The sequence below is a fragment of the Strix aluco genome, chromosome 11, assembly GCF_031877795.1.
Source record: "Strix aluco isolate bStrAlu1 chromosome 11, bStrAlu1.hap1, whole genome shotgun sequence".
In the NCBI taxonomy this organism is placed as follows: Eukaryota; Metazoa; Chordata; class Aves; order Strigiformes; family Strigidae; genus Strix; species Strix aluco.
The window spans coordinates 20,544,531-20,564,593 of record NC_133941.1 but is presented as its reverse complement, the minus strand read 5'-3'; the positions used below and the strand labels follow the sequence as shown (position 1 = coordinate 20,564,593).

At 41.0% G+C, this 20,063-nt stretch overlaps 1 protein-coding gene across 5 annotated transcripts in view; it reads right to left on the bottom strand.

Annotated features, from left to right (window-relative positions):
• Positions 1-4,567, bottom strand: part of ATP2B2 (ATPase plasma membrane Ca2+ transporting 2) — a 431,184-nt gene extending 426,617 nt beyond the window's left edge. The window contains exons 1-2 of one of the 5 annotated variants that reach the window (XM_074836607.1): positions 4,229-4,567; positions 2,828-2,949 (exon numbers count right to left, since the gene is read on the bottom strand). The gene's annotated coding sequence lies outside the window, so the exon portion shown is untranslated. The remainder of the gene's footprint in view (positions 1-2,827; positions 2,950-4,228) is intronic. The other 4 variants (XM_074836605.1, XM_074836606.1, XM_074836603.1 and 1 more) reach the window with 4 other exon arrangements.
• Between the last annotated feature and the right edge of the window lie 15,496 nt (positions 4,568-20,063).

The following is a 20,063-nucleotide window of genomic DNA, read 5'->3' as shown; positions in this document are numbered from 1 at the left end:
ATACAATGCATACATAAACAACCTGCTACATGCAGGCAGGACAAAGTACCTCTTTCACAAGAAGCACCAATGAAAGAAAGCAGTTTTGGTTCTGAAAAACCCAGTGCTATGACTTTTTAAAGTTGTTTCGCTATATAATGAATAAATACATTGTGTAAACAAAGATTCTTGTATTATGACAACTGTACCACCTAGTACACTGTTGCTGCTCTTTCACAGACATTCAGGAATTGTACCACAACGTTGCCTTCACAAGTATTTGGCACTCCAAATGACAACTTCTGGAAGCTGAGCAGTTCTTGGGATGTACGGCCTTGAAATAGGAGTGATAGGAAGACTGTAAAATCTGTCAGCAATGTGAAGCCTTTAGATCAGAGGAGAGAAACAGCTGAAAGCAGATAAATAAGCTTCTGCAAGAGAATTGCTATTGAGGCTGTGAGGGCACTGACCTGAGCATTCAGACTGAAGAAACTCAAGCTCCTCAGAAACTATGTCTCTTTCTGCACACTTAGAGGTATGCAGTGAACCCTCCAAAACACACTTCCTATTGTACGTGTTAAATATGTAGCAACTTCTGCCTCTAAGAAACATTTAAAGACTTTTTGGTTTACATTCCAGTGTGTGGAGGGCGTCCCTGCAGTGCACCAGCTATTTTTATTTATGTTACAAAATATTCAAGAATTGTGAACATAAGGTTCAAAATATGTGAAAACAAGGCCTTTTGCATAATGAACTTTAGATCCGAGTCCATGCTGATGTGTATGTGGTGACCCAGAAAAACTCCAGTTAACACATCACTTGGGATATGCTAGATTAGATCCAAAAAATGTGAAAGAGTTGGTCACACCTGTAAAATGGAAGTCTGAGATATTTCACTACTAAATAACTCCATTTATGGAAGATTAAATTTTCTTCAGAGCCTTTCCGATTTAACTGATAATTTTGTCACATGAATATACTGAGACCAACACGCGTCTCAGCCACTATGACACACATTACTGTCATGTCTATTATCCTACTACACATAAATGTTATTTGTCCACACTCACTTTTCCTTTCTCAAATATTTTAAGTTTTTTCTTTTCAGATAATTAAAACTATTTTATCTTTTTGCATTTGTCACTTCTATTCTTAAATGGTCTGCATTTATACTTATCTTTATGTAGTTTTCTTTCAAAGGACAACTTAAGTGCCACTTTGAATCTTGCAAATTGCAAACATTCACTACACACACATTATATGTAAAGCTTTGTTTTTAAACAGAATTCTTAAGTACATCTGACACACACATTCCAGTGGTAAGCTTCATCAGAAGTTTGAACTTTGTTCGAATGTTTATTTAAAAATATTTCAGCAGATTTTAAAGTTTTCACACAATTTTGTTTAAATGTAAATATTCTTCCCGTTCCCAATTATCTCCTCTACTATCATCTCCCATCAGACTGTCACTAAACCAATCACTTAACTCTTGTATAAATACTCTGCTTTTTTCTCATGGTCAACACAGATTATTTTTCCCCAACTGCATTCATCATTCTGCACCTATACTGAAGTTACAATTCAAGTTTTAGGGTATTTTGAGTATCAGAATTTTCTTTTTAACCTCACTTGCTATACTTGAAACTGTCTATTGTAAAGTTTTGGACAAATAACCAGAATATGCAGGTTTTGTTGATTTACCTAACTCTAAGCTAGCACCTATCTATATTCAGACAAATAGTCCTACTTTCTAGTCACATCACTAAAGTTACTGTGCTAAGTGATCTGCAGCACTTTATTCATAGCCAACAAAGGATAAGGAACCAGACAAATGCACCAGGTTTGACTCTGCTATCTACAGAAGCAGCTAATGCCATCTGAGGTGCCCTACTACTGTGTCTGATACGTGACATGGGGCATAGTGGAGACTCACAGGCCTCTGAAGTGGCACGAGAGGCCAGGAGGGGCACCCCGAGGCATCTCAGATGACATCAAATGCCTATTTAAGGAAAACCAAACCAAACCACTGGCTATTAGAATGGCCCATTCGCTCTCCCCACTGCACTCCTCCAAAATTAATCCTCTTGATGTGACAGCATTACAGGACACCATATAATTATACCCATTATCTCCCCATGGAACTTGTCAAAAACAATAAAACTTTACTTAGCGTAATCGGGAAATAGGTTAAAATAGGTTAATCAGGAGATGGTTAAAAGATATAGTTTGGATAGAGAGACATGCCAGAAATTTGGACCAGTCTTACATTCGATAGCCTAGATAATCAAGAGGCTGTGGTCCTGAATTTACAGCGTGTGAGCAAAGGACCACACTAGTAATGATATAAAACAGAAATTAAAGGTAAGATAATACCCTGCATTCATTCCATTAAATGTTAAAATGAAAATGTTAATATTGACACTAACTGGACACTTAATACATATTCTTTTGCTTGAGAAAGAACTTATAGCAATGTTCACTTTGAAAATGGTGCTCAACATCAGATCACAAAGTCATTAAAAAGAATATCGAACTAGTTTATTAGCAAGATACACAGACATAGACAATCAACTGCTTCTGCACATAGAAATCATGAAAACACTGAATTCTATTTGAGTCACCACATGAAAATCAGTCACGTGGAGGTGAGTGGACAGGATCAGAAATGAAGTGTTACTTGTGAACATGACCGTATGCCTGCGTCCCACTCAGTTTCAAAGAGCTTCTTACGTAACTAAGGGCTTGCAGTATCTACCAGCAATATACCCGTATTCTTTAGAAGATTTCTTTTTACTGTTTGGGAGTTGAGTTACAGCAGTGTCAACTTTCACACTGTTCATAAACTTACATTTTCGTTTATTTCAGTAGCAGTGAAGTCCTACTCTACACCATTGCTTTCAGCTTGCCTATCTTCTCAGCACTTTATCTTGGTATCCATGCTTCTCAAATATCACTTTACTACAAAATACGCTTTAAATAAAAAGAAAGTAAAGAAAGTATTAGCACAGGATTAAGTTGTGTTGGTGTAATGTGATAAAACAGCGCAACAATAAGAAGGAAAAAAATACAAGCAAAACCAATCAGCAGGAGATACACAGAAAGAAGTAAACTTTTTGACAGTTTAATGAAGTAAAAGAGAGCTTTCCGCCACCTACAACAGGCCTTTCAAAGACACATCACGGAAGACAGCGTTCCTTCTTTCACAGCTCTAGCACAGTCTCCAAGTCAAAATTTTAGAAAAATAATCCATTACGTTCAGTGACAATAGGAAAGCACATCTTGACGACATCCGTGCAAAGGTGGTGGCGACGGGGACTGCAGCTGCCACCTCAGCCGGGATCCAGCGGCACCGCGGCGGGTGGCTCGCTGGGTGACCTGCGGAAAGTTATCTCCTCCCGCCGCAGTTTTTCTCGGGCTCTGGCGTGCTCTTAACACTTCACTGGAGTACTGTGAGGCTTTGAAACTACTGCTTGTAAAACACATCGAAATCCCCGTGTGGAAAAAAAAAAGAAAAAAAAAGCCCCGAGCCCGCCGTACCCGAGCTCGGCTGAGGGCGCAGGGCTGGGCGAGTTCCCCCCCCCGCTCCCCCCCCCGAGGGGCTTCTCCTTCCCCCCGCTCACGCAAGGAGCCGAGGGAGCGGGACTGAGGGCCATAAACCTCCTTCTAACTCCCTCAAATCAGTATTTCTAAGAAGAGCGTCACCTTCCGAAACTCGGCGCCCAAATCCCGTCCGCGGGGTGCCCGGGCTCCCGCCACCGTCCGCGGGGCCGCGGCCAGGCCAGCGCGGGGGTTCGCCGCCGCCCCCCAGCTCCCAGCCGCGGGGCTGCCCCCAGCAGGGACACCCCTGTCCGCCGCGCTCCTGTTCCTGTCACTAAAGAAACCGCCGGGCACCCAACGGACCGAGACCCAAGGGTGTGAGAGGCGGCTTTTCCCCCGCGGCAGCGCAGCCGGCTGCCGCGGAGCTCCCCCGCCCGCCCCGTCCCGCGGAGCCAGCCCGCGGCAGAACCGGCCCCATTCACCGCCCGAAAACATCCTTCAGCCGCCTCCCGCTGCCCCCAGCACCCCTGCGCGGCGGGCTCGGCCCCGGCGGGCTCCGCCACCGCCGCCCCCGGCAGCGTTCCCCCCGCCGCCCCCCGCGCCTCAAGGTCACCTCAGCGCGGGGCAGCCCCCGGGGGTCGCCGCTCCCCACAGCCGCCCCCCCCTTCCCCCGCGCCGGCGGAGCCTCACCGCGCCGGACTCCCGCTCCTACCTGAGCCGGCGAGCGGAGCCGAGCGGAGCGGAGCCGCCGGGAGCGCGCAGGCGGCCGCTGTCCCCTCAGCGGCGGCGCCCGGGGAGTCGGGCCGCGCACGGCGCCTCCCTCCTGCGCCGGGCCGCTGCGCTGCGGTGGGCGGCGGCGCTCCGTCAGACTTAGCGGGGCCGCGGAGAGCGGGGAAACCCGGGGCGGGGGGGGGCCAGGCAGCGCCTCTCCCCTCCCCGCCGAGGTGCCGGCCCCAGCGGAGCCTCGCCTCGCCTACCCCGGCAGGGCTGGGGCTCCCCTCAGCGGGGAGAGGCCGGCGCCGCGCCCAGCTCCGCCGGGGCTCCAGGGAGCGCGCAGCGGCGCGGAGATGGGGCGGGGGGGGCCCCTCCGAGCCTCGGGCCTGGCTTCCCGCCCAGGGCACCCCCCAGGGCCGAGAGCCCCGCGGGGGAGGGCCGGGGCGCCGCAGGGGGGGGGCCGGGGAAGGGGCGTCCTGAGGGGGCGTGGGACCCCCCACCCCCGGTTTTATACAGTTCCCGTTACTACGTTAAAATTTGCCTCTCGCGCTCGCAAGATGTCGGGCACTGGCGGGAACCACCGGCAGGTGAGGGCGGCTCGGAGCCCGCCTCAGCGAGAGGGGATTTAATCCCGCCTGTCCGGAGCAAAGGTTTACCACCACCGCCTTTTTTTTTTTTTCGCTCCCCTCCCCCCCCCCCCTTCTTCCCCCCCCCCCTTCTTCCCCCCCTTAATACCGTTTTCAGTCAGAATTCTCAAAAAAGGGGAAGGCCTAACCCCGATTCTGAGAGATGAAGAGTCTGGCCCTGGGACAGAGGACCTGTGGGAAAATGTATGTATATTTTCACTTTATGAAGGAAATACTACGTACAGATGATGAACGTGACATAGACTGAGGAACTAACACTCCAGTATTACACAATTAGTCAAAAAACCCCACAATGCAGATTTGAGAACACTACTTCTCCTCACAACATTGGCAAAAAGAGGATGGCATCTTTGAAACATTGCCAGAGTAGTTAATGTTGGGTATTTAACCAAACCTTCCTGGTTTTACACATAGGCTTAAATTATATTTCATAACAGTTCTGTTGTGCCATATAATCTTTTCACCATGAGAGTTAAAAAAACAGCTACTGAATGTCTCCAAAGCTGAACAGAAATAGGGAATTTTGAAGAGCAGAAAAAAATATTTGGTAGATGAGATGGATTTTTGTTTGGTGCAAAGGATTCGTATACACCACACAACACCTGTAGACCACTACAGCAAACAGCATTTTACTTGGAAAACTGGAAATCTTCCACCACTTTTTATTGATGAATAGCAGCACTGGCCAGCCCTGGTTGCTTGAGAGATGATACACTGTTAATTATATTCTGATTATTATCTTGGCTTCTTCCTTAACACCATTTAAATTCCAGTCTTAACCTTATCTCAGCAAGGACTTAAAGAAAAAGTAGGACAGCCAACAGAACAAAAGTACAAATCCCTCCACATCTTTTAAAACTATTTGTAACTCACTTAAAACCAGGAGAAGCTGTGACCATATTTTTGTAGTGCTTTCAGACAAGCTTGTTAGCAAAATACAGACTTGTAGTTCTGACCAGGTTGTTACTAGCTTTGCAAAAATTAGAAACCTGTAACTATTCTGCAAATACCTAGACTCATTTTCTCATTTGATCTTAAGCCACATGCTTACTGTCAACTGAGATTCAACGTTTCCCCTGCTACAGTTCTCTGGGTCATGATGAAGATCAAACAAACTGAGAAAAACTAATCAAGAATAGCAACATTTCTGTTTTGACAATGCTTAGAAAGATGGCAGAGAAAGCCTGAATGAAACGTTTACAAAAATAATCATGCAAACATTAGGTAAATGTGGTGCTATTTTCAGCTTGTGCTTATTAATCATTTAAAGCAGATGATGGGAGTACCATTTGAAAAGCATTAGATGTGCATTCTTACTAGCTGCCTGCAAACACATTTGGCTGATAATTCTGCGCTGCATAAAAACATGACATCCTACAGACTGTTTCCACAAAACTACTGAATTCCACACACAGCCACACCTGTTAAACACTAAGGATCACAGTTCAGAGCTCAGGATTTAAGTCTTACACAGAAGGACAGCCTCAGAGCATATGATTCGTCACATCATAACATCCACAGCTGGTCAGCTACTGCAGCTGGGACTAATAATGCCAGAGCAGTACAAACAAATTATGACTTTCCTTGCCTCCTCTCCATCTTAAGATATTTATCCCCTATGACTGATTTCTTATTTTTTTTTAAACCATGGTAAAATAGCAGAAGTGCATGGCTGTTTATCAGTTGTGATAAACAGTGAATGACAGGACAGCTTTCTTCATTTTAGTATCTTCTGCCTATGAAAATGCAAACAGTTGTATAGAATTTCTTAAGTTTCTGACAGCTTTAGAAGCTATCCTTATATTTTTATAGAGTACATGACAGAGGTCTCAGCATCTTTTTTTCCTTTGAAGATATCTTTCCTTTACTACAGTATTTCCAGAAACTCAACCTCTTACGTACAGGTTTTAATAATACTACAAGATGAAGCATGATGTTAACAATAACAGCACCAACTAATCTACTGTAACTTAACACTTCTCAGTATGTTTTGGAAATTAGGACCATTCACGTTATGTTTTTCCCTAAATTCATTGCGTATTCTCTCACCTAAGGTGAGGTTTAGATACTCCTTTAAATTCTTCCTCATTTTCCTGGTTAATGGGGGAATATATACATAGTGGAGGCAATCTACTTTGTCAAAAGAATGTAAAGGAGCAGAGATCATGTAATCACCAAACACTTTGGCACTCTGCTTGCCTCAAGTTTGAATAATCTAATAGTGAATTATACTTGTCAAACAGTTCTCGGGTTTCAGCTTCACGTAATTTTCAGAACCTAGAGCTTAATTTCCACACTAACAAAATGGAGGAGGAATTTCAAAGACATTTCAAAAAGGAGGGGATAATAGATGCCAATTCTACAATTTATAGTTTGACTGTATTATGTTAGAATGAAATATTCATATTTCAGCTTCAGCTTCTACAATGTATGTATTCAAGCATATAACGATGATGTTTTCAGATATGTACATAACATCTTCCATCCCAAGGAATCCTTATGCACTTACAGAGTTTACTTTTGAAGTGTTGTTGGTGCCAAATGGCAACACTAAGAATGAAAGCGACAATACTTGATCTGCCAAAAATGTAGTAGTACATAGATTAATAGAGCAAAGTGCAATTGTAAAACCTGTCATCATTCTTTACAGAGCAGGCAGAAATGTTGTACAAGGCGTTGTTATACAACAGTACAGAGCTTTGTGAAATACGAGGACCAGGACGGATATTTGGAGTACCCATATTTGACTCACAGCCATGAAGTCCTAGTCTGTTATAACAAATTCGGGCATTTAATTACCAGAATGTTCAGGCCTGGCCTTAGTTGCTATTAAGAAAAAACTCCCATGGTATCATATGCCACCAAACTATGGCATAAGTCCAGCATCTGATACAGTAGAAAGCATATCCCTGTGAATCGCCACTGTGATCTCCTGCAGTAATTTCACACCCTCACATCACAGTCTCCCAGTGAAAAGTCAACCAGTCCTAAATCTCTATTGTTTTTAAGAGTAAAAGTAATGACAGACAAAGGCTGTGGCAGTAACGCATTCAGTGACATTGCCATTGCAGTTTTATAGCAGTCAGCAGGAGGAAGTTGCTTTTCGCATTTATTGTTTGAATGTCATATGCACTACAGGAGAAGACTAGGAGAATGTAGCAAAAATCTGTCCTCTGCTTTGTTTAAAAAAAAAAAAAAAAAAGGTTGACCACAGGATTATTAGATACATTGAGATACTCTACAACCATCATTTCACAGTTCTAATTCAGTATCAAAGCAAAATTAGCCAAGTGCAAAGCACACATTATATCTGCACTTAGATGAAATGACCTTGATATGGCCTAGCGTCAGCTATGCAAAAAGTAGAGGAACTTCAACATCCAACTGCTGTTAGAAGCAGTTGTACAGGCCAGACGAAGGGCCTGAGCAAAGTTCCTATGCTGACCCTGCTGGCACTAGGCACCCTGGCTAGAAATAAGACTGACTACAAGTTACCAGTTGATTTCTCTATAAAATAAATGTGCTGCTTCCATGGCAAAAAGAATTCTCAAACTGTAAGTAATTTGTTAAACCTGACATAAAGTTGACAATCTTGCACCCAGAAGCACTTAGTCAGAAACAATATAAAAGCCTTTTTCTGTGACATTTAGAACTTGATGGACGTGCCACAACACGTTTCTTTTATTAAAACAAACAAAAAACGCCACCAAACAACAAGAAGCCTGCAAAAGAGGATACAAAAACCACCACAACAGAAAAGGGTCAGAAGAATATAGCAAATATACAATCACATACTATGATTGTGTATTTTCTGAAAGGACAAGTTAGTTTGCCAGATGCCTAATCTGACTTGGTTTGTCATAATCTACTGAATACATGTCTATAAATGGGGGCAGAATAACTTTTTTTTACTCCTGAACTCATTAGCAGCCACAAAGTTCTTTTATATGCATAGAGTAAATTGTGAGAAAGAGCTTTTTGCAATATTCAGACCTTTTTGCAACATATTGAGACAATCCTCTTAAGTTTTGCAGCAAGTCTGCTTTAAAAAAGTCCGAAATCCTATATAACATCCATTCCACAGATTACTGTGAGAGATCGGTTGGTAAAATTGAAAGTTTTAGTAAGAATGGCATCATTTTTAGAACAACTTACATATTTTATTGTATTTATTCACAAGAAAGTATATGAGGGAAAATGCTCAAGTGGACGCAGTGTTGAATTAAAAACCCTGAAAACACTTCAGATGTGAGAAACAAAGGACAGTGAACTAGTGAATGTTAAATCACAGCACAGTTATTTTACAGTTCAGAAAAAAAGGCAACTCTGAGCTGTATTTTGAGGACAGTAGCCATAATCACAAATAATCTCCTCAAACATGCTTCTTTTGACTTTTTCAGCTGTTTGTTTTCTGAGAAAAAATACTGATAGCGTGAAATAGGCACCAGTTTGTGTAAGCCTTAGTGCTAGTAACAAAGATTTTGAATGTGGAAGATAATTAAATCCTTGGGCATGGGATGTGGGTCATTTCAGAAGCAAGAGTAAAATCCAGAAAAGCAGTGAAAACAAAGCAGTATCTAAAGGTCAGTACTGGAAAACAAACTGAGAATTGGCAAACTTGTCTAACATTCCTATAAATTTAACAGTCAGTCCTTGCTTTCTACAGCAGTTTCCCAAGGGAAAACAGAATAATTGATTTAAATACTTGTTGTCATCAATGTTTTCAGTATAAATTTCCAGAAAAAATACCACACAAAATTCCTAAAAGAAAATATTTATCAATAACACAGAATTCATGTGGCGAATAAAAGTGGATTTAGCAAGGCAAACAGAATCTAGCCATGGTCCCAGTGGTCATTTTATAAATACCAGATTTAGCTTGCTGCTGTTAGGTAAGAATAATTAATTTGCTTTGAGAATAATAACAACATTTAAAAATAACTTCTTTCTATTGAAGGTTGTAAATTACATTGCGCTATTTTGTTGGGAAGCCCACTTACCTTTCATACTTAAACTCTTCATTAAAAAAAGCACAAGGGCAAGGCAAACCTGCCAACATGCATTTTAAGCAAGTGATTGCTGTAAGTCATAGGTGCCAGGAAAAACAATCAGGAAGCCCTCAGGATCCACTGAGGAGACCCATGTCCCTGCAAAAGGAAGTTGACAGTGCTGTTAGACTGCTCTGCCATTTATCAACATTGAAGTCTGCTTTTTCACTTTTTCAGCTTCTGGCCAAAACTTCTGCTAATGAATATAGTAGTTATTTCTCCAATGCACTCTATAAATAGTCACTTTGAATCTCTTAGCAATTACTACAAATGAGCTCTGAGGTGAGATGAACATAAGCATTCCTGTCAGACACGGACAGACTCGGGTACCTCCAAGCAAAGGACTTGCAAATTAATCCCAGGATTACCAGCGGGCCTGACGCGATGTGCTGTCTCAGTAGTTGAGGTGGTTAACTGCACACGGAAACGGCAGCAGTGAGACAGGGCATCGTCTTGGCGTGTACGGCCTGAACGTTTGCGTGGGATCTCTCCTGCAGGCTTTAATTCTTAAGAGTGGGTTCTTACCGGGATCTTACCTCTACATTTAATGGATCACCGTGATTACATAGGCTTATCTTCATTACACTGAACCACAATGCTGAAGTTTGGAGTGTTCCTCTTAGGCTGCAGTGTGTGTGTACTCACATACATACATACATATATCTATATACGCATACATAAAACAGTGAAAAGAGAGGTAAGTAAGTACATCTAGATGGCATTCCAGGTCTCCTAAAACCATTTACATCTTTCCATTATCTGGAGAGGAATTTAAGGTGACTACACACCTAAATTAGGCACTTGAATAGGATTAATCTCTTATATTGTTTGATAATTAAATCCATATATCTATCTAATGATCTTAGACATATATTCTAGTGATGAGTGCAAACAGCAGGAAGGAAAAAATGTGGACATGGAATACATTATAGATGGAATAAGTACAAGCCTTTTTCCTTATTTTTCATTTAGCTTTTTGTTTTCTTGTAGAATTTCTGCAACATACTAATTTATATTGATCAGGAACTTTTAGGTAAAAAATTACTCCCAGTTTAAAACTACTTGTAGTTTTTTTTCTCAGATAAAAAAAAAAAAATCTGATTTTATTTGCATCAGCATAAATTTATAGTGTCAACCGATTGCCCCAGATAAGAGAGGAAAAAAATCTAAAAAGGTTCTATATTAATGGCAAAAAAAGACAAACAACCTCCTGGGCTGCATTAGGCAGAGCACTGCCAGCAGGCTGAGCAAGGTGACCCACCTCCCCTGCTCAGCAGCAGTGAGGCACATCTGGAGTGCAGCATCCAGTGCTGGTGGGCTCCCAGTACGAGGCATGGACATACTGGAGCAAGCTCAGTAAAGGGCCAGGGAGAGGTTTAGGGGACTAGAGCATCTGTTGTATGAGAGGGTGAGTGCGCCGGGACTGTTGAGCCTGAAGAAGAGAAGGCTCAGGGGAATTTTATTCATGTGACTAAATTCCCAGCGTCAGGGAATAAAGAAGATGGAGCCAGGCTCTTCCTAGTGGTGCCCAGTGACAGGACAAGAGGCAACGGGCACAAACAGAATTCCAGGAAATTCCATCTGACCATAAAAACTCCAAAACCTCACCTTTTTTTTTTACTGCAAGAGTGGTCTAACAGTGGCAGAGATTGCCCAGAGCGGTTGTGGACTCTCCATCCTTGGAGATATTCAACACCCGCTGGACGCAGGCCTGGGTAACCTGCTGTTGTTGAACCTGCTTTGAGCTAGGAAGCTGGAGGTGCCTTCCAGCCTCAGCCACTCCGTATCCCATACAGATGAATGAACTTCACCTCTCCTCTACCACCCTGGTTGAACAGATTTGTTGAAACTTCTTATTCCTATCGCTATGAAAATCATCATTTAAAGTTTTAAACCGGATCTTTATCAGCAGCAACCATTTACTAACAAAGAGCATCCAAACCACCCTATCTCTCAATCTAACTTTCTACACAACTTTTAATTAATCACGGATCAACACAGGGATTAATTTTATTTTAAAATGCTATTCTGAAGCAACCCAAGTTTCTCCAGACTTACAGATCCTGGAAATACTACCTTATCTCTAGCATTTTCTGGTGATAATTGGATTAAAACTACCTTGGGGATAGTATTTGGCACAGCATACCAATATATTGCACAAAAATACCCCACCTGGACACCCCCCCCTGGAAATTTTAAGATTTAATTACTTCTTAGAGATGGTTTGAACTTTTTCTTATACATATGTGATATCCTAACATGAACAAGTAATTGGGAGAAGTATTATCCTCTTAAGATGGAATTTGCATGGTTTAGGTTTCTCTGCAACACCTACGCAAATGGTATTTTGCTGTTGCTTCTGGGCTGATGCATATTCTATCCTCATTTACAAATACTACCGAACGAGGCAATTATTACTTTTATATATTGCATTACAGCTTATCTCACTAAATAAACAATTTTCTGACTGAATAGCAGAAAAAAAAAAATCTAATGTACCATATTTCCTGAGCATGGCAACTAAAAAGGTTACTACACACAGCTAGCTGTCCTAATTATGCCTAGAAAGCTTGGATCTCAGCAGCGGGAATGAACTGGGGTACGTCGGAAAACAAAAGGTAGAATAATGGTGGTGGTGGGTGGTCTGTCAGTCCTTCCGTGATGGCTTGCTAGAACAGTTCTGGGATGATGGATAAGATTAAAAAGTCCCCGAGTTTCAGAAACGCTCCTGTTTGCAATTTGAGGACTTGTTTTCTCCAGAAATGAACGGGTTGGGATGAGCATCGACTTTCTCCCCAGTACTTCTGGTTAGTCCAAACTGCTTCCTTCCTTTCTCTGTTGATGAGGAAAGGAAGGAGGTATTTGCACAGAATGGAGCAACCAAAGATGGACTGTTCTGCTACCAGCGGAAGGAGGCAGGCAGGGCTAGGTCTGGGAAATTAAGTTATCACTGTTTCCTCTAACTTTTCAACTGTCTCTGGTTTATTTCTTGGTTAAACCAATGTTCATTAGTTGTTTCTGCATTTAGTCTCCAACAATTGGCAAAATTAAAAATACACATTTGATTCCATGTTCTGAGTGCCTCAGTAAGGAAAATCCAGGAATTTCTGCACTAAGGCAAACATTAAAGGTTTAGATGAGGCAGCAAATCAATCCAGTGCCAAGTAGTATCTGCCCAGATATTATGATTATCTTGTAATCTGCATATAAGCACAGAGCACAGTCTTAAGTGTATGTGGAATTATGCAAGACCAAAGAAAGCAAACCTAGGTATGAAAATACAATATTTGAAAAAAGGTTGTTTTATTATACAAGACAAGAGTAAACCCATAAAGGAAAAGCAACCGTCTTCCATGGCACAGCAAAAAGACACCAGCAAATCCTCATCTGTTCCTTAAAACTTCTCACAGACTACGTACGCACATTACTTACTTTTAATGAATGGCAATGGCATGTATTAATCAAAGTCTATACTAAAGCAGTAGTTATTGCAAAGCTCTACAGTTATAAGGTGGTGTTCGAGTAGATGTACTTAGTACAGATTAATATTCTTTTAATTATATAACTTACTGAAATCTGAATAAAAATGAAGCTATACAGTGGCACGCTCTTTGAGTTGGCAGTCGTAGTGGTTTCTCAGTGGTGGGCATACATGACAAAGCTTCACCAATCTCTCATCTTTTTTCCCCCCCTCTCCTATTCATTTATCATATGGTTACATAAAAACAGCAGGGAAATGAATTATGCATATTTTTTAGCACACTGAAAAGTTAATGAAAAGTTAAATACAACTTACGTGTGTGATTGCACAAAGCACTTATTTGACCTTGCTAAGCTCTAAAAGGCATTCTAAGATTAGCCTGGCATGTATTTCAAGTGTACAGAAAAATACAAAATTGGTTCTTAAAATGCTAGTACAGACTGTTTCATGCCTAAATCCTCATTATGTTCAGTGTATTTATAGGAAATGACTCAACTTTTAAGTGGGTAAAGACAAGTAAACCCTCCTTTCTTGTGGAAAAGTGGTGCTCGTATATTCAGATGCTACCTCATCAAGCTACAACCTTCAATAAATCATGTTTTGCATAGGAATGAACAAAGACTATGCAAATGTTTCCACGTACCAGTTTTTGTCAGTGATTGTGAAACATTGCAGCATTTTACAGTTGAGCAAATGGGAGGGAGGGCACAGAAAGAGGTGAGGAAGGGGAAAGGAAACCCCAGCCCTTCCACCCCTTTCAGTTTCAGGGTTTGCATACAAGCCTGAGAACCCCAGAAAACCCCCGATGACACTTTCAGCCTCCAGCTCACTTCCACTTTTCCATCATTTGTTACATCTCATTTTAATGTTAGGCCCTGATCCTCTTATTAGCCACAGGGGAAAGCAAATTACATGAAAATGAGTAGAGATACTAAGGATAGAACAAATTCCCATATTTTCAGCAATACGTAAGCAACACAAAAATAGAATGTGTGTTATTCTATGCTTTATCTCCTGTTCTTGCATAGTAAGGGAGAACGTGGCAGTTCAAGGTCTTACATACCACACTGTACCAATTCACCATCCCTACAAGGAGACAATGGTGCGAGTTGCTTCGCTTTATCCATTCGTGAAATAGAGACAATAGTTTAAGGAGTTGAAAAAAAATCCATATTTAGTTTGATATTTCTAAGAAGTTTCAAGGTCAGTGATTTAGATATTGCACTTGAGATGTAAAAGAATTATTTCATTAACTCAATTCTGCTCTGCTGAGAGCTCCTGGACTAAGTTCAGCCTCAGCTGTTAGAGGTATATCAGGTCCAGCTTTTCTTTACTAACAAGCTTTATCCAAAGAATGAGAGGATGAAGGATGTTACACTGTTGTCTCTCAAAATGGTAAATATAGATGAGCTGTGGGAAGTGATTTTTAATATCATTGTTATATTAGGAAAAATGGACTATCCAACAGAAAACTATAAATGACATTCAGACAGATGCAGATGTACCACCAACCACAGTTGTCTCAAATCCTTACTAACTTGCTATTGAGCTTAAATCCCTAAGAGTGTCACTAATTAAATTCAAAAATATTTTTATTTTGGTGTAAATATTCACCTCCCTTGCTTAAGTCTGTATCTCCACCTGTACACCCTTTTTGTTTGTACTCATTATTGTATTGTATTGATTATGGAGCTCCCGCTTTCCAAAGTATAAACTCCTGGTCAAGTTATGTATGTCTGACCAACAGCTATAAGAATTTATTGTCCCAAATGCACCCTTTTGCATCATGTTCTCTATTTTTGCCACCTCTGAATAACACATTGCTGCTTTTTTATGGTTTTAGTATTAGCCATTTAATCATGACATTAAGCCTATCTGAAAGCTGGATGCAAAATTCAACAGTGCTGACTAAGTGGAGCATCTTACTGAAAGCAGACAGCAATTCTTCTAGATGTACATTGGCTTTCTACTCAGCTCAAAAAGACCAAAGTACCACTTTTAAATTTCTTTGGAAGACCACTAATAGATGATTTGTCTGCTTCAGAAACTGCCTCTTCTTCCTCAACGTAATACTGAGAAGTTGTGATCACTCACCAGTGCTCGGACAGTGCATCCCGCAAGAAGCTCTTTTATGTAACATCCCCTGACTTAAATGCAACAGTTTTTCAAACTAGCTGGTCTTCAGAGAACATCAGTACAGCTTTATTTTTGAAAGACAGGAACTAGGATCTTTATTTTAGAAGGGAAAAATGGTTGAGTTCCAGTTTAAATGATCTCTTACATGCAGTCTCCCTCTACTTCCATCATTACAGATCATACCTTTAATGATCAGCAGGGAAGTCTGAGTCTTGGTTGCAAGTTTTATGATGCTGAAATCAAAATTAAGTAAGAATAACTATACTTTATGCAATAAAATTGTGCTCAGATGACTATTTCGACTATTACCGACACTAACTGGTATCATCACTTTCACACCGTGATTTCATCGGGTCCTAAATTCTGGCACTGGGGAGCAATTCCTTTCTGAAACCACCAGTGTCAGATAGCCTTTCACTGCTGACATACGTGCTAGACACCTGCATTTTATAAGTGACTACTAAGCACTAACATGTTTATGTGAACAGCTCTGAGAAGGTTTTTCCAGGTTAGGGGATATATTCAACAAGGCTGGAAAAATATCTGAACCAGTTCTGGAGTACAGTAATAAGAGACATAAGCAGGTAGAAAATTCTGTTAACCTTACAGCTCTGCACGTTGTTTAGAGCCCCAAAATGGAATTAATTTGCTTGCTTGTGTTAAATATTACCAACCTTCATGACCCCCAAAAAAAAGCCCCACTGTAACTGTCTTTTACTGATAACATCCCGCGTAATAGAGGAAAATGCTGGGAGACCCGTAACACAAAACCAGTAGCTACAACTATAAAGTATTTCAATAACTCTTTTGAAGGGAATGATACATTTTTTCCAAGTGATTCTTCTTCCATGTAAAAATAGTTTTAGATTGGCAGTATTTTCAGCATATTATTACAAAGGTGTATAAAAACTGTTTGATATTATTAACCCATGTAAAGTACTTGGCCCTCTTACAACTCAACACCCTAAAACCACCTGCTTAAGGAGACAATCTTGCAGTAAAGCTGACGTGTACTCTGTGTTGCTGTTCCCTTGTCTTCTCTTTCTCTTCATTACGTACAGTCGCATGAAAATCTTTCACTTTCTTTTGACTTAATTTCTTTTCTCTTCCCCCCTCCTATTATGATAGAAACGATTTAAGAATTAACCTGCTGCTAGTGACTCCTGGGTCAGTTTCCCTATTTTTGTTTTGACATCATGTAACAAAGATTAATTTGGATTCAGGCTCTGAATGGCAGCTTTGGGAGGAATATAGCAGACAGAGCTGGTGCTTTGCTACTGAGCTAAGCAGAAAGCAGGACCAGACTCAGAGGCTTCAAGTTAATGTATTAACTTCTAAAAATGCAAACCTACAAAATAATCAGCATATTTTTTTGCCTTAAAATAAATCATGGGTTTGGATTTTTTTCCCCTCAATGATTTCACTGTTCATGTCACATATGCATGATGTAATTAATGAGTAAAGTCACAGTTTCAATAAGCAACTCATGCACATCACAAAAGAAATCTGAGAGTAGGAAGTAACTGAGGACAGACCAAGAGCCAAGTCTTCAAAAAGACACTTAACATTTTAAAAAATAAATATACATTATTGAACTGTCAGCTGCAAAATGCCTTTCTGGGAAAACAGCAAAGCAACATGACTACTGTTCTTAAGAAGGTCAAAGTGGGTCAGTGATGGGGAGAAAAAAAAAAAGAAAAAAAAAAAAAGATGTTAAGACTGGACCTCCTGGCAGCAGTCACCGTGTTTGTGCCTTTCAGGTTCAGCACAGAGAGATGTCCTGCTTGAGAAATGTGGCTTTGAGTCTAAGAACCCCTTGAGTCCACACACAAGAAACTCGACTGGAAGGACAGGAATGAAAAGCCCCTGTGCAGCCAGTTGCCAAACCATGCTCACAGTCAAAGAACGATGTTGCGCTGGGCAACGTACCATCCCGGAGAAATATGGAAAAGGGAAGCAATGCTTTGGGGTCCTTAGTGGCGTGCTGTGCGACTTCAGGTTAGTACATGGCCCAAGATATCTACCCTAATTGTAGGTCTGTGCATCCACTAAGAGACCAGCTGAAAACAGTATTTTGCACAATAGAGGTCAGTACTAAATATCTGACAGTTTTGTGGAACTCAGTTTTAATAAGATTGCTGTCATTCTTCATTATATGCTGTTTGTATTTTGTATTTGACAATGCCATCAGAAAAGTGCCATTTGGACAGAAACCATTAAGTCTACATTTGTAGTACCTTTTTGTAGATTTTTCCGATTTTAATGATGAATGTTACTGGTTCTTCGCTATTTTCCTCGGGGGGAGGAAGACATCTATTTGGATTATGTATAGCCTGGAACAGCCAGTGTTTTTTGGCTAATGTACAGAAGTGATAAAAGTAAAAGCAGAGATTCACAGGGCAGTGGCTGTACTCAGCTGTGGAGTAGAAGATTCAAGGCCTTCTGTAAAATTGAGATTCAGAACTCCACATTATAAAATGCAGAAAGCCTAGCACCAGACATAGCTTAGAACAGAATGCTAATCTTGCAATATTGACCACCAGCACACTTGAAACACCACAAATATAGATGTTCTGATGCCATGCCATCATCAGTGATTACATCCTTGCATAATGTAAGAGACATTACATCGCTGCTTTTTGACTTTTTTCTTCAAGAAGCTACTCAATTTTTCCTTCATTTTATGGTGGGGAAGACAAACTCCTGTGGCTGTTTACCAGTTAATCTGCTTTGTTAGTTTTGAACTGTAAATTCATGCCACTGAGAGGAGGGCAAAGCAGCTAAGAAAAACATTTTTAAAAAAGACCATTAGGGTAAAGGGGAACCCAAAGACACTTTTCTATGCTATTTCATTTGGAGATTTAAAGTCAGGAGGAAGCTCCTCCCAAGTCCACAAGACAATAGCATCACCCAATGATTTACAGTATAAGCTAAATGTTCCAGTTGGAGTTTGTTCTCTCTGTTGCCCTTTGGGACAAGTAGCCATCACACACGTACATAAATATTCATTCCTCTGACAGAGCGGATATTTTAAGTTAGATGCCAGTTGTTTAACATCAGGTGAATGACAGATTCTTGAAGGTACCCAAATATTGCCAGCAAAACCTGTTAGTGCATCTGGCTTGTACATACAACAGCTGACAAACCACATACAGAACAGCCTACGATGTATGTTCCAATGCAGGTCGGACTCACCTAAGCAGCATTTGTGCTGGCATGCCTCTTCCAGATGCCATTAGGATGTAGTTAAATATAAAATCAAACCAAGTGCAGTAAAAGCAGTTCAAGGTGCCATAGAGGTGTTCAGATGTCAGAATTATGGATACACTATTATAGACATCTGAATAGAAAAACATACCTTAGAACTAATAAACAGTTTATTTTCTTCTTTCCAAGGTAATTTTCATAGATTACCTAATGACAGGCTGACATTTGTCAGCAGTTTTTTGTAAACTCGTCTTTCCTTAGATGACAAAAATATTAAAAAATGGGTCAGAAAAGTCTTTGAGAGGTTTTCCAGTCTGTCCCCAGCTCCAGAAAAAACAATCTATATCCAAGCTACTCCTTGGAGACCCTCTCATAACCCCTTCTTAAACCCATTCTTGATGATGTCTCCTTCCTAGGCCACCCCATTCTAGGGGCAGATTATTCTTATAATCAGGCAGCTTTTCATCCTGTGTGGCCTAAAGTCCCATCCAATTTAACTGCAAACCTCCTGAAAACTCATTACTCTTCTCTTTGCAATTACTATTTATTTATTGGAATACTTAGCATGTCTCACCCCGAGTCTTCTCTGCTGTAGACTAAACATGCCAATTCTTCCAGTCTCTCCCCACAGGTCATGTTTCCCAGACCTTATTCCTGCTTCTCCTCACTGGCTTCCCTCCAGATGGTCAACATCTTCCTCACAGCATGGTTCCCAAAATGGGACACAGTGCTGCAGCAGGAGCCTTATCAGTACTTGAGTGGAAAGATTACTTCTTCATCTTACAGATAGTCTTGTTTATACAACCCAGTGCCTGCTTTTTTCAGCGTTGTCTGGCAAGAGTATGAAATTATTAGTTCTTGTTTAATTACTAATCCATCGCAACTCCCTTTACTGTAAAGCTCTTGGTTTCTAAGAGCAAAAGCCTATTTTTTGGCTTGTTCAGTTGACACAGTAAGCAACTTTTCCATTTTACAAACATTCGCTTACCTTCAACGAATATTCAGGATCCTTCATCCTTGTTTAGACGATATCATGTCCATAAGCAAGATTTGCAGTGTAAAATCCCCTAAATTAGATTTGCCATGCTGCTTCTATCTTCCCCTCCTCCCACCTGCAGTGCCTGGTGTATGAGATCCATAAGCAACTTAAGTCCCAAAGACGCCATGATTTTGGGGTTTGCCAGCACTGTTAATCACAGAACACATGCTCCATCTCTAAATTTTGATAGTCTTCACCTTTGCAAAGCTGCTGACTTTGAAAAGTAAAGGCAATTTGCCCTTCAGGTATACTACAAATGATATTCCATGGAAGCA